This window comes from Lissotriton vulgaris, chromosome 4_1, assembly GCF_964263255.1.
Source record: "Lissotriton vulgaris chromosome 4_1, aLisVul1.2, whole genome shotgun sequence".
Lineage (NCBI taxonomy): Eukaryota > Metazoa > Chordata > Amphibia > Caudata > Salamandridae > Lissotriton > Lissotriton vulgaris.
The window spans coordinates 1612446505-1612459913 of NC_141691.1; positions in this window are offsets into that span (position 1 = coordinate 1612446505).

Sequence of the window (13409 nt, forward strand, 5' to 3'; positions counted from 1 at the left end):
GGTTGAGGACCAGTCTTGCGGTGGCGTTCTGGATGTTCTGTAGCTTGCAGATGAGGTTTTTGTTTATTCCGGCGTAGAGTGCTGGTGACCAGGGCGTGAGTGACTGTCTTTCGGTGTTCGAGGGGGATCCATTTGAAGGTCTTACGAAGGAGGCGGAGGGTGTGGAAGCAGGAAGATGAGACAGAGTTGATCTGGCGGTCCATTTTGAGCTCGGAGTCCAGGATGATTCCCAGGTTGCGTGCGTGGTCTGTGGGGGTTGGCGGGTTTCCGAGGGCGGTGGGCCACCAGGTGTCGCTCCAGGCGTCGGGGTTTGGGCCCATGATGAGTACTTCTGTTTTGTTGGTGTTTAGTTGTAGGCAGCTGTTTTTTATCCATTTGGCGACGGCTTCCATGCCTTCTCGAAAGTTGCGTCTGGCGGTGTTGGGCTCGTTGGATAGGGAGAGGATGAGCTGGGTGTCGTCTGCATATGACATGATGTTGAGTCCGTAGGTTCTGACGATGGGGGCAAGTGGAGCCATGTAGACGTTGAAGAGCTTCGGGCTGAGGGAGGATCCCTGGGGGACTCCGCAGGTGGTAGGTGTGGGGTCCAAGAGGAAAGGGGGGAGTCTGACCCGCTGCGTCCTGCCGGAGAGGAAGGAGCAGATCCAGTCGAGGGCCTTGTCCTGGATTCCTGCATCGTAGAGTCTGCGTATTAGGGTGCGGTGGGAGACTGTGTCGAACGCCGCTGATAGGTCGAGGAGGATGAGGGCTACTGTTTCTCCTTTGTCCAGTAAGGTGCGGATGTCGTCTGCTGCGGCGAGGAGGGCGGTTTCCGTACTGTGGTTTTTTCTGAAGCCGGATTGGGAGGAGTCGAGGATGTTGTGTTCTTCAATGAATGTGGCGAGTTGGCTGTTGATGGCTTTCTCAATGACTTTCGCCGGGAACGGGAGCAGGGAGATGGGTCTGTAGTTTTTGAGGTCGGTGGGGTCCGCTGAGGGTTTCTTCAGGAGGGGGTTGACCTCAGCGTGTTTCCAGTCGTCGGGGAACGAGGCGGTCGCCAGGGAGCGGTTGATGGTGGCAGAGCATGGGTGCGATGGTGTTGGCGGCTCTGTTGAAGATGTGGTGGGGCAGGGGTCCGTGGGGGCCCCTGAGTGGATTGACTTCATTGTCTTCAGTGTGTCTTCGGTGGTGAGGGCTATCCAGTCATCAATCGCTGGTTTCCGGGTGTCGGGGGTGGTTGGCGAGGGTTCAGTGTGTTGGTTGTCTTCGTCGAAGTTGTCGTAGATGCTCTTGATATTGTGGTGGAAAAAGATGCTGAGTTTGTCGCAGAGGTCTTGTGAGGGAGGGATGTCGGTAGACTCGCTGGTGGGTTGGGCGAACTCCTTGATGATGCTGAAGAGTTCCTTGCTGTTGTGTGCGTGGGTGGAGATTCTGTCTTCAATCGCTTTTTTCCTAGTTTCTCTGATGAGTTGATGGTGGGCGTTGGTGGCGGCTCTGAAGTTGTTGTGGGCTTCTGTGGATTTGGTGTTTCTCCAGGTCTTTTCGAGGCGGCGGCATGTGCGCCTGGACTCTCGAAGTTCGGTGGTAAACCATCTGGCTTTCTTGGCAGGGGTATTGTTGTTTTTCTTGAGGGGGGCTATGGTGTTGGTGCTGTCCGAGATCCATCTATGCAGGATTCAGGCTGCGGTGTTGGGGTCGTCGTTTTCCGCGATGGTTGGGGTGGAGTTGTTGAGTGAGGAGGTGAGCTGGTCATCAGTGATTTTGGTCCAGTTTCTTTGTGGAAGCAGGTGCTGGTGTCTGTGGATGGTGGGTGTTCTGAAGGTGAAGTGGACGCAACGATGGTCGGTCCATGGGAGTTCGGTGGTGTGGCTGAAGGTGATGGAGTTTCCTGTAGTGAAGAGGGGGTTGAGGGTAGGAGTACAGTGAATAGTTTGAGGTACACGTTTAGAAGGCAAATTGGCCTGTAGGAGGCACACTGGGACTTCTCATTTCCAGGTTTGGGTATTCGAATCACTGAGTCTTCTAGCATTGCTGTTGGGAGTGGGGAGGAGACCACTGTGGCATTTTACACTCTAGCAAGGACAGGGGTTATGAGGGGCAAAAGGGCAAAAATTCTTATAAAAAATGGCATTACATCCATTTTGACCTGGGGATTTGAGCAGCTTCTGATTTGAGATAGCAGTTGTGACTTCCGCTATCCAATAGGGGATTCTAGAGTCTCCGCTTGATTTGGTGTTATATTGGCAATAGTGACAACTCGCAAGTACTGAGCGGGCCATTTAATTGGAGATCTTGGGCCCCATAGAGCCCCGCGAAGTATTACCTGAATGTTTCAGCAATCTGCTGGTCCATGACCTTTTCCTCTCCAATTGAGGTAAGGAGCAAGGCGATCCCTGCTGTTTGTCTTTGTACGCTCAGTCGTTTAGCTAATAACCTACCATATCTATTTCACCTACGTAGAAGGTATGGCAGAGACATAGTGCTGCATACTATGGCTAAAGCGTTGAGTTGGGCTCACGCAGCTTCTATTTGTTGGCAGACACGGAGGTGCCTGTCCTCTGGTAAATGCCCCCTAATTCTTGCACCTGTGGGGGCGTGGTCTCACCAGCAGAAAGATGCCTGTGCACTAAGCGAGCTCTGCCGGCCGAGTCAGTTAGATACAACACCATCCATCTCCAGAGAGGGCCGCAGCTAACCAACCAGCAGCCCCTTACTCCTAAACACCGCCTGCGAGGGCTCCAGAGGGCCCGTAGTGCTGCCTTGGCCCCTCATGAGGACTGCAAGACCTTGCTCTGGGAGAGGTCTGAACTGCACCGATCTGCGTGGATCAGACACCAAACCATACTGTATCCAGCTTGTTGAAGTCCCAGGTATCACCTGCTGCCCGCACCGCAAACACTACTGCTGCCAGGTAGAGCAGGTGACTTGGTTTCCTGGCAGCGTGGCCTAACTGAGAGCCCTGCCCCATGGGCTCCTTTCACCCGTGAAGGGCGACCTCCATCCCTGAGCTACACATCCACAGTGGAGGCTGCGATGAGGAGCTGGAAGCACCTACATATACAAGTAAGGCTGCAACGTGTGGGGACTGCTGCAGTCTTTTGAATTCACCCACCCAGGCCCAGTCTCCCTGCTTGTACCAGACACGGGTCACGGTGGTCACGGTGCCCCGGCCCGCAGAGGCTCTGTCCTCGAGCTCTGCATCTGGGCCTGGCTCTTCTACACTGCTAGGCCGCATGGCTGGTCTGCTACCATGCTACCATGCCCGCTCATGATCAATCAGAGGCCGGTGGCCCCAGCTCTGGAACCGGTGATTTTGTGTTCATTCCCCACCACACGCCCCCCTGCGAACTGCCTGGATTAACTCAGAAGCTCTATTCTCCTTGAGACCTCCTCTTCTTGTGATGCCTTTCCTGTTTGAGCCTGGGGTGCTGGCACTCTCCTCTGCTTGGCTCTTTGGATTGCATCCCAGCCTGAACCAACGCAGGCATCCACGTGTCTGCCAGGACCCAAATAGACATGCAAAGTGCTTCTGGCAGCATCCTCAGGTGGCCCTTCACTGCAATTGCCAATCTGCTATCCTCTTTGCACCCCAGGCCATTGGCGCAAGCAAGATGAACACCACCATTTGAGCAGCCCACGCTCGCTGCGCCCCAGGATAATCAGGTGGGGACCACTCCAAGTACTAAGTGCATGACCTCCCCCAGCACCTCAATACTCCACCAACCTCTGACTGGCCTCACTTCGCTCATATACCCTGTCCGCCAGCACACCTACGATGGGTAAAGCCGACGCCAAGCAACCAAAGCTCACATTTCCTGGTCAGGGGACTGGTAGAGGTGGTGAGTTGCCCCCTGATGCCAGCGAACAATCCACTCAGACAGACCATCCCGAGGAGGAAGACGACAGTCTTCGTGCAATACTGCTCAATGTCAAATCCAGCTAAAAGTCAATCAACTCCAAGATTGATCACCTAAAGTCATGCCTTGATCAGGTCAAGCAGCAGGTCGATTCTCATGATGCCTGTATCACTCAACTCGAGACCAGGGTCTCTGAGGCCGACGATGTTGGCGCTGAAAATCAGCAGCGACTCCTCCAGATGGCCAAGGTCCTCGAAATTATGCGCGCCAAGAATGAATATTTTGAATCGTGCTACCAAAGGAACAACGTACATGTTACTGAGGTTCCAGAATCTACAGCAACCTGGAAAGTGGAGGACTATCTTGAATCCCTTCTACACGAGATCTTCAACACAGTCCTGTTTGAACACTTCATCATTGAACGGTTGTACAAATGCCTTGGTCCCCTCCTGGAGCCCCTGCAAGACCCATTATTGCCCGTCTGTTAAATTATTGAGACCAAGACTCCCTCCTCCAATGGCCAGGGAAATGGGTGAAGTCAGGCACCAGGGTAATGTACTGTCCTTCTACCCAGACTTCACCTTATTCGTCAAAGCGGCCCACAGGGACTTTCTCCCCGCCAAACGCTTACTTCAGCAGTTGCACATAACATATGCACTAATGTACTCTGCTAAGCTCCTCGTCGACTCAGGGGATAAACCTACATTTTTCACAGACCCGAAAGCTGCCCTAACATTCACCAAACAACTGCAGAAGTCCCTCCTGCGAAGTCGCCGTGCTGTGTCCGAGGATGGCAGCACCAGTGACAATGACTGACCGTTGTAAGCTCTGATCCCATTTAACTTTGCCCTCAAGCTAAGACTCTGCCTAACTACATTTCAAGTCCCTAACTATCCCTATTGCTGCCTTATGTACCTCAATCATAACTCCCCTCTATAACTTCCAAAGTTCGGCTACCCTGCCTTACTGGCATGGAGGTATCTGGCTGAGCTCTCGCACCGCGTAAGGGATAATTCCCCGATCTTTTCAATTCTCTCCAAGTTGGGGATCCGTGGGTGGGGGTGGTATGAAACTCAACCTAATTGGGGGTTTGGAGTGTGAGGGGAGGGGGGGTTCTGAAGGGGTTTGTATAAGACATCCTGACTCCTGGGTTTCATTAAATTGTTATTTCTGTATTGCTACAAACATGGTGTTCACTGCATTCTCTGGACGGTGCATCTCCTTCTTGACACAGGGTATCCTGACATGACTACTGACAGCAGACAGGATGTTATTTATCTACACTCGACTGAACCATGACTGACACAACCTTCCTGACTTGGAACATTAGTGGGAGGAACGATCATCACAATGCGCACCTCATACATGCATACCTTAGCAGCTTCAAGAAACCCACCTCCTCCCAGCCAACATATGCAAATTGTGCTCGAGATATTGGGGCGAAATATATTCAGCACTCTATTTTAACTACGCGTGTGGCATCACCATACTCTTCAGAAAGGACCTCTCATGGTGCACCACACAGACCTTTATAGACACTGAGGTCAGGTATGTGATACTAGCAGGTACACTTTACAACCAGCCGGTGATTCTGGCAGCACTCTACGGCCCAAACACAGACGACCCCAAATTCTACACCTAAGAATGGAGTATAATATTCGCCATCGGCCCCCTTCCACTGATATGGTGAGGTGATTTCAACATCTCACCCATGGGGACTCTAGATCGCTCGGGTGATCGCATACATCACCACCAGGCCACTGCTACCCTGCGCACAATCTTAGAAGACAACTCACTGCTCAATGCTTGGTGTCATACCCACCCAAAAAAACATGAGGGCACTGGCATGTCTAACACGCACGGCTCTTGGTCTCGTATTAATCTATGGTGACCCGCGACATCGCGTCCTGGGCCACGTCCGTAGATCACCTGGCCTGCACCCTATCACATCACGCCCTGGTATTGCTTGGGCTTGCGATTTCCACTTACCCTTCCCTGCATGTTTGCATTGCGCTTAACTCCCAATGCAGTCCACAGCGCTGCATTTCAAGAAGAAATTCGGGGAGTTGTCACCAAATTTTTCGAGTGCAACACCAGCTCGGTGGAATCCCCTTCAACCCTCTGGGAGACCCTTAAGGTCGTGATTCGGGGGGGGGATGGATTGCTAGGTAATCTCAGGTACTTAAATCCATGAGAGGAACCCTTGAGCGCCTGGAGGCAGCCATTAAATTGCTTGATCAGCGACAGGCTAAGTACCCAAACTCTACCACTATTGCTGACATCAGAACTAAACTATCTGAATACCACGCAGAAGCTGCAAGGGAAGTATCATTCCTAGGCAAAGAATTTCGAGCCCACAGATACAGGGAAGGTGACCATCCCGGAAAAAACCCTTGCAAACCTATTGAGGAAACTGCATGCCTCCTCATACGTTACAGAGCTCCGCGATGAGACTGCTGGTACGACCACATTACCCAGCGATATCATTTCCAGGGTCACCACTTTCTATTCCCAATTACACACTGTCGGTGCTGCAACACCTCGTGAACTCCTATATCAATACTTCGACTCTATCAAGCTACCGTGGCTCAGCAACGAGCATCGAGAATACTTAGATGAGCCATTACCACTGAAGAAATAGGCAAGGTAATCCCAGGTTTCCCGGACGACAAAGCGCCAGGCTCCGACGGGATGATACACACATTCTATAAAAAATATGTGCACCTTCTCATTCCCTATTTGGCCGAAATGTACAACAAATCTGTCACCTGTGGCAGATTTCCCCCCCAAAATCCGCGAGGCGATGATTACCCTCCTTATTAAACCCCACAACCCACCCAAAACAAAAGCTAAGACTCATATTTCCCCCTATCACTGATTAACACAGACAACCAGATATAGGCAAAACTGCTGGCTAATCGGCTTCTCCCCCTCATGGCCCGGATAGCTTGCTCTGACCAGACAGGGCTCATACAAGGTTGCGCCACATCACAAAACCTGTGCACCATTTTTTCCGTAATGCACAAGATTAACCCCTTCTTGCCCGTGGTGACATCCCAGTTGGACGGCACCAAGGCATTTGATGCATTGGAGTGGCCCTTTCTCTTCACCTTCTGAACCATCTGGGCATCAGTCAGTGCTTCATCCAGAAGATTCAACTACTTTACACATTGCTGTTGGCACGCATTAGGATTAATGGACAGGTCACCGACCCTATCGCCATTACCAGGGGCACTAGGCAGGGTGGCCCATTATCACCAATGCTTTTTGCCATCGCCATGGAGCCCCTCGCAGTGTGGCTACGTCAGCGTCACACCCAATGGGGCACCTGCTTCTCAACCCGAGGCCTGGTGACCTCGATATACGTAAATGATGTCAGAGCAGCTTGGGGGCCCCAAACTTCAAACTCTATGGACTCTGTGCTCAAGCCAGCTTCCTGCACTTCTGGCTGCACCCAACACCCTTCCAACCACACGTGGCGGTCGAGACAGACCTGGCCTTCCCGTGGCCATTACGAACGGCATTGTTTCTGCCATACAAGGCCACTCAGGCTAAAATAGACACTGTGGAGTGCATGCCCTGGGCGTGGAATAGGATCCGCAAACACACACAAGATAGGGATCTATTCGCACCTGCGATGTAATTTGCTAACTATCCCTCCTTCATTCTGTTACAAACAACCGGCATGCCGTGCCCCAAACCTGGACATTCGTATGAATGCTGACCTCTATCCCAACAACAGCTTTCTCCCTCTTCCTAAGAGTACAACACCACTTTAAAAATTACTTTACTACCAAATTAGATCAACCTACAAAAATGCAAACACCACATTCCCACTTGCTCCACAGCCAAACACCGCTCTGGAACACATACACTCAGCTATATCCCCATGTAAACTTGTCACAAGACTACATGCATACACACTAGCATCTTCCCACAACGACACTGAGCGCGCCCGCAGTACATGGGTGACCAACTTAACTGATGGCCCCTCACTAACACAGTAGCAGTATTGCTGCAACCAAACAAAACGACTTTCTCCCAATTACCGGCTGCAACTCATTAATTTCACATTTTTTGCACCGGCTCTACCACTCCTCAACTGCACTTCTCAAGATGGGTTTGACTGATAGCAACAGATGTGATTTTCATGCATTTGGCTTGCTCATGTCCCAGAGTAACAGAATATTAGCATGAAGTGTGCACAATCATTAGCCACATTATTACAGAACCCATCAACTGGACCCACTCCTCTGCCTTCGGGGCCACATAAAGGACGTAACTGATGCCAACCACAGACTGACCGCGATGTTGCTAGTTCTGGCCAAGCGGCGAGTGGCGATACACTGTGGTTGCAGACCAGTGCCTCAACCCAAGCATTGGCTTACGGACGCGGCACACTACCAGATGCACCTAAGTGAATACTGGGACTTGATGCCCGTGACCAACAGACCACTTGACATATGGGGCCTCTTGATCTCCTATCTCCACTGGATGGCTAATTCTGGGGAGCCTCCTGACCGGTGAACAGCCTTTACAACGCGGGCATTACCACGCGCTGCCATTGCTACGCTGGTATTACAACGCAAGTCGTTACAATGACTTGCGCTGGAGGGCGCTGTTGGATAGGGATTAGTTTAATTTTCTATTCCAACACCTTCCCTACTGTATCGTGGGCTGGAGTTGGAATAGAAAATTAAACTATTCCACTATCCAGCGCTTACAGCGCAAGTCATTGTAACGACTTGCGTTGTAAAAACAGCGAGGTAATGGCATGCGTGGTAATAGCCCGCGTTGTAGTGTCATACAACCCTCCTGACCAGTCATCTACCCCCAACACCCAGACTACAAATGTTGGCCCTGACAGAGTCAATCCCATAACTCTTGATTAGCCAACTGCACACAAAACACACAAGTCAGTTACTCCTCCTCTCACCAGCCAAACATTTGCTATGCTCACTGTCTGCCTATATTCTGCTGTAGTTATCACCCCATGCTATGTAAAGATGTCATGCTATACAACTGAATGCTTAATTGTACCATGTTTTAGGCATAATAAAGGTTTTTGAAAAAATAAAAAATTCTTGCACCTGTTTTGTCTCTACGGGTCCTGTTATCCAAAGTTGCAATAGCGATAAACTCCCTCCTGATAAGCGCCTTTAGGGCGTCCCAAACAGTGGTCGCCTGAGTCTCCGGGATGTCATTTATCTCTAGGTAGTCCAGCAGTGTTTTTGATATCTGTTGAATCACCTCAGGACAATGTAGTAACATTTCCCTGAGGCGCCAGGATCGTGGCGAAGGGCGGCTAACCAGTAGGGAGAGGGCAAGCAATATCGCTGAGTGGTCTGACAGGGAACGAGGAAGTATCTCTATTTGTTGAGTGTGGGATTGTATACTCTGCGTGCCCAGGAAGTAATTGATTCTGTGGTAGTGGAGTAGAAGGTGTATTCCTGTCTGTGGGATGAGTGGCTCTACAGAAGTTCTTCAGGCCCGCCCCCTGTAAGATCTGGTGTACCTCTTTGGAGAGAGCTCCTGACTGTCCCTGCCTTTGGGACGACCTGTTATGGACGTTGTCGAAAGCTAGATTTAGGTCTCCTCCCAATAAAAGCCCCTTGTCTGAGGATCCGCTAAACTTACTCACCACCCACTGTATAAATCCCTCCTGTCCTTCGTTGGGGACGTAGACTGATCCTATAGTAAGTTTGGTTAAGCCCAAAGTAAAGGAATAGGCCAGCAACCTCCCTTTAATTTGCTGGCAGCTTAGAACCCAGCTTTCTAGGATGGCTACCCCTGCTGTTTTTGTGGCTATGGGGGAAAAAGCTTTTTGGGGAATGCCTTGGAGAGAAACCTAAATGTATCCCTGGGGAGGAGAGGGGTTTCTTGGAGGAGGCAAATATGTGCCGCTGAGTGTTCGAGATAAGAAAGCATAGCCTGGCATTTAATTTGATTGTTGAGTCCTTTGACATTTAGAGTAATTATTTTAAGCGACTGTGGCATTACAACAGTTATTGAAAAAAGCTAGCGAGTGCATTATTGATGGGGAGGGAGTCATCATGACCCTTCAGCATTGGTGGTTGGTGGCCATTGCCCATGACTCAGCAGCAAAGTGACCCTTTAAATCGGGTCTAGGAAACGGGGAAAGAAGAGACCCAACAAACGCATTTCAACAAAATTTACACTCAACATTTTACGGGATTCACCATCAATGTCCTGGGTGGTAAGACCCACAGGGGAGGAGCGTATCCAATCGGAGCAACATGCCCCACAATCCCACCCGGACCCACCCCCCTTTGAACAGGCAAAGAAAGGACCAGGAGAATCGCATATTAGCATAGCCCTGGCGACTCAAGGGGGAAGCGAAGGTCAGATCATGCTGGGCCGGCTGAGTCATCTCCCAGGTAGTCTATGTTATGTTTCTTTCTGTCAGCGTATAAAGCGCGCTGCTACCCGAAGTTGTCCTGGCGCTGTGCACTATTGCCTGGGGGACCTCCAAAATCTGCACCGGACCTATAGCTAAACTGGAAACAACCAGGTTTTCAGGCCCTTTCTAAACGGTAGAAATTCCATGGCGGACCTTAGAGAGAGCGGAAGCTCATTCCAGGCCGAAATGGCTCTGAAAATAAAGCTCTTCCCCCCCAGTTCGCCAGTTCTATGACTGCTTGACGTTCTTTAGCTATTTTCTCTGGGTCGGGCGTAGCCAGTTGAGGTATGTCCCACCGTCTTCCATGTGTGAGATTCTCACGTTCTGCCCAAGCTAGCAGCCAGTGACGAGCCATTGAGCGAGTCATCAGTGATGTTCAGCAGTTGACGGCCTTATTGAAGTGAGCATATTTGGTGAATTTTCCCATTTAGGCAGAAGATTAGTTGGAACGGGTGTCCTCAGGAGTACAGATTTGTAATGTTTCGAAGATGGGTTGTTATCGGCCGGAATGCTCTCCTGTTTTGTAGGGTAGAGGCAGCAAGAACTTGAAACAGGGTGGGTTGATGCCTCTGGTAAAGAACTGGGTAGTTATCTTTTGCTTTTGGGAGGTTATGCTCTTTTAGTTGAAAATCATAGACGCAAGTAAGGATGTCAGCGGGGGGCGCCGGAAATGGCCCCTTCAGTTGCACTCTGTGCGTGCGGTCAAGCTTAATTTGTAGGGCCAAGGGGTCTCCAACATAGATCTAAAAAGACCACTCACGAATGATGCGAAATTCTGACCCTCCACTCCATGTGGGATACCACAGATGCGGTCTTGTTGCGCCTTGAGCAATTCTCCAAATCTTTGGCGTGCGCTAGGTGGTCTAGGCGTTGGTCTCTGAGACGGATCACCTCTTGTTGGAGTCGTTCGAGCTCTTTGTCTCGACCAGAACCTTGCGTTTTTAGTGCATTGACTCTTTCCTCCATCGCTTCTACATCTTTTCACACCTCTCGTATCTTTTGTGCTAGCTCCTTCATCATGTTTTTCAGATCTTCTCTGAGGGAGGCAATGAGCATTTCGATGAAGGAGCGAGTGATAGGAGCTTCAGCCTCTGCCTGATCTGTGGGATCTTGCGATTCTGGTGCCAGATGTCTTGAGGAGATCTTTGATCCCATTTTAGAGGTTGTGAGTCCAACACTGGGTGGGCTCCGCTCACCCCCCTTGAGGCCCCCACCCATATTGGCTGGGAGAAAAGCCTGGGGGGTTGCTGGTCTACGTGGGGTCTGTACTTGCCCCATCATGGGCCTGGGGGAGAGAGGAGGATGAAGTCCTGAGGGTCACCCGGTCAGGTGAGTAAACAAGAGGGAGGTGTATTATTCTCCTTTTGAGGCTTGGGTCAAGAAACCACGCTGACAGGGAGGCGAGGGTTCCTGGCTCAACTAATGATAAAGTTAGTGAGAGGCCTAATTTTGCTGCTGTCCAGTCACAGTGTAACCGGGGACCTTAGTAGAAACTGTCGTCCTTAGGATGTATTGGAGCTAAGGTCCTTCCACCTCACTCCCCCCTCAGGTGTCTGCAGGCCCAGTACGGTGCTTGCACTGTTACGGCGGAGGGGGCACAGAACTCACCCCTCTCCCAACAATGCACGGAGGAAGTCGTTAATTACGCTGTCTGTGGTAGATGCAATGCAGGCCAGGGGGAAGGAGGAGAACTTTGTTTCCAGTGGCCCGTGACCAGGTGAGTGGATGAAAGGGTGCTGTACTGTCCTTCTGTCAAGTCTTCAATTAGGAGACCGTGTTTGTAGCTGGATAGAGTGTCACCTGATTGTTATTCCAGCTGGCGGGAGATCTATTTTGCGGCTGTCTGGCCCCGATGCAGGGGGCAATCTGATCTTCCGTGATATCAGGGCCGGGCCCTCTCCTCTTCACCTCTCTCTCCTCACTCAAGTCCTCACTACCTAGGATGATGTTCAGTATTCTGGAGGGGGAGCAGTGCTCGCACAGTGAAGGGAGCACAGAACCCACCCCTCCCATGGCTGTGAGCAGAGCAGGCTGCTTTCGAAAGGAAACGCAGCCTTGGGCCACCGACCCGCTCCACCTCTCTGCCAGCTTTCCAGTACCTCTACTTCCGCCTCCTGCCCCCGGTGCTGGCTTCACCACCAGTTCTTAACTCTGAGGCTCGGGGCAGGTGTTCTCTGGTTTGCTGGGTTTAGGTCCTGGAGGCAAGCCTAGGACCCCCGGTGTCAGCTGAAGATAGCAGCAGGGTTAATGCGGCCCGTCCAGCCTGACCTGCCGTCTGGCCCGCCTCGAGTCAAGTCAGGGTCTCTCAGTGTTCCAGAGGAAAAAACCCATCGGCCATCAGACGCAGCAATGAGCAGGCACGTCCTACTCGGTCACCATCTTGGCCATGTCCCCCTATTTTGTTTATGCAGGAGTTAAAGAGGTTGTCACAGGTTTCAATGTTGGTTGGGAGACTAGCATGAGGCAGTAGAAAGTTGGACTCCCGGACAATGTCAAAAAGCTTCTTGGGTTTATTTTTGACCATCCATATTTCCGTTATGAAGAATTCCACTTTTGCTTCAAAGATTTGTTGTTTGTATTCTTTATTTGTTTGTATTCAAAGAAAGTCAAATAATTCTTTTGAGGTAATTGTTGGACTTGATCCTCTCTGCAATGTCAGTCCAAAACCTTTTTCCTTCACCTCTCCTGTTTTCTGAATTTTGTTTTTGTTGGCACTTTACAAATGCTAACCATTGCTAAAGTGCTTGTTCTCTGTCCTATAAACATGGTAGAATGTACATACATCCAATTGTCAAATGTATTTACTTTGAATTACCTTTTAGAAGGGTACTAGATGTACCTCTTGCCCTGTAAACCTGTAAATTAAATGTTACCAGTGGGCTGCAGCTTATTGTGCCACCCAATTAAGTGACTCTTTTCAACATGTCTCAGGACTCCCAATGCAGCCTTTGTGCAGTTTTAAAAGGCTAGTTCAACCTGGCAAAATAAGCCTTTTACCAGGACTAAGCCTCCCTTTTTGATACACGTCAGTCACCTCGATGGTAGGCCCTAAGCAGCCCATAAGGCAGGTTGCATTGTATTTAAAGATAGCACATGTGGTTTCAAGTTTTACATGCCCTCATAGTGAAAAACTCGCATGTTCTTTTTACACT